We start from the raw sequence: 2,374 nt of genomic DNA, 5'->3' as shown, positions 1-2,374 counted from the left end.
GCTCCAGCCCAGCCCCCAGCCCTCGCCACCAGCTCTGGCCACCGGCTCTGCTCATTAAATCTCTCCTGTAAGTGATCCTGGGAGGGATGATTCAGCCCTAAGTATAGCCACCTGCCCCAGAATAGAGCCAGGCCCTGCGGCAGCTCGCTGCGGGTCAGCGGGGGCGTCTCCCAAACCACTGAGAGCGCTGCTGTGACACTGCTGGCACCACGGGTGGCTCTGCCTTTTCACCTGCTTTACCCTCAGCCCAGGATGGGATTCCTACGTAGACCCTCTGACATGAATCCCCTCTATTGAATGTACAGAAACACAAATTTCAGTCGTTCCTTTTCTTGATCAATTCACGCTGACCAGAGCTCATGAGCAGGATCAACTTACACCACATCTAAAAATACACCATCAGCTACACGCAGATGGATCTAAGCAATGTGTGTGTGCAACTATGTGCACATGTCCCTAAAGCTCTAAGATACGCTTGTAACTTACACAAATTCCTGATTCTTTCCTGTAAGAGGCGGCAGGCAGAAAACACCATGCCCTGGCAGTGCACAAATGCCAGGGCCTTTGTCCCTTGCCATGAAGACCCTGTACCCACAAGGCTCAGGAGCAGATCCAGAAGCATCAGTGAGCTCACACTGGTGGGAAACCTCCAGAAGGAAAGAGGAGCCAGAGGCACTCTGCCCCCTTACCCTCATCAGCATCCAACACCAAGAGTTGAGGGGTTGCATCCTGGGCTTTGCTCTGCCTCTTTGGCCGAATTGTTTAAAATAGCAAACAGAAGAATTTGCCTCTCAGATAAGATAAACTGCAGTTCACTCATGACAGGATGTGCACAGCAAACCTCAGGAGCAGTCTGCACGTTGTGAAACGCAGCCCCAGCCCCGGTCCTGCTGCAGCACCAAGCCAGGCTGCACACCGTGCTGTGGCTGATCCCAGCACCACCCCTGAGCACAGACTGAGCATCTGCAGCTGCACAGGGGACAGAGCACGAGCAGAGCTGCCCAGAGGAGCCTTGCTGGCCATGGAGGTTCCCAGGTGCACTCTGGGGCAGGGTGCTTCCAGCAGCAGCCCCAGCTCCCCTCTTCCCAGAGCACAGGTGAGAGGCTGGCTGCAGCCCCAGCTCTGCCCTGGCTGGGGCTGGGCAGGGTGTGCCCCAGAACCACCATGGCAACAGCGACACCCAGCCTGGGGCTCCTCCCGAGGCTCCTGCTCCCCTTCCCCAGTACCATTGTAAGGGTAGAAACATCCCCATGGAGTCACTGCAAATGAGTCATATTTCAGTGCCATCTCATTGCTACACGCTGTACATGATATTTGTCAGCTCGTGCTGTGAGCAGTCCCTTTACATAACCCCTGAGAGCTGTGTCAGGCTCCTGTGGTTTACAAGGTCTCTGCTTTCAATGGATTAAAGTGTGGTGCTCATTTTCATCAACCCCAAACCTGTAGGGCTGCTCACCTGCTGTATCCAGCTGAATGAGGTGCCTTTTGGGGCAGGTGGCAGTGACACCTCTGAGAGGGCATGAGGCTCTGGCACTGCCATTTCCCTCTGCAGGATTCCCTGGGCACTCCCTGCCTCCCCCAAGGGTCACCAAAGCCACCACAGGTGTTCCAATCCCTCTGCTCATTGTTGTATCTGAGCCTCGGTGCCTTTAGGGTCTGCTTCTCCCCCAGCTGCCCCTGGGCTGGGGGATGGTGCCATCAGGGCAGAAGAGTGGCAAGGAGTGGTGGGGGTACCCCAAACCACGTGGGAAGTGTGGAGCAGCAAAGCACTGAGTCAGAAGCATTAACTCCATCAGCTCTCAGTGAAAGCCACTTAACTGGGATATAAACTTTCCCTGACAAATCGAATACACCTCTCTTGGTGCCAAGTGACCATTAAAGGAACACGATCCAAAACCCACATTAGCCCATCCTGCCGTGGGGGTGCCAGGGATGCCAGCCCAGCGTGTGTGAGCTGCAGCTGCTCCAGATCAGGTACAGGAGCTCCTGGTGGGCCCAGCAGGTCCATCCTGTGGGAGCAGGGACTCTCCTCATGACCAGCAGCCCCGGGATGATGCCACAGGGCCAGGTGTGGGCAGGCAGCCCTGCCGTGGTTCAAAACCCGGGGTACCAGCACAGCCCCTGGCTCTCCTGTGCCCGCAGCATGAGCGGTGATGCTCGGGATGGCTCCTGCCACCGCGTGAGGTGACAGAATCTGTGCACAAACCCCTGTGCAGCCTCTGGAACAGGAGCCGAGGGGAGCCCAGGAGAGAAGGGGAGCCGAGGAGGGGAGGGGAGCCCAGGAGCGGAGGGAGTCCGGGAGCAGAGGGGCGTTGTTACACAGGGGAGCCCGGGAGCGGAGGGGCGTTGTTACACAGGGGAGCCCGGGAGCGGA

Source organism: Geospiza fortis, unplaced genomic scaffold (genome assembly GCF_000277835.1).
Source record: "Geospiza fortis unplaced genomic scaffold, GeoFor_1.0 scaffold172, whole genome shotgun sequence".
NCBI classification, from domain to species: Eukaryota; Metazoa; Chordata; class Aves; order Passeriformes; family Thraupidae; genus Geospiza; species Geospiza fortis.
This window is presented reverse-complemented; position numbering follows the sequence as displayed.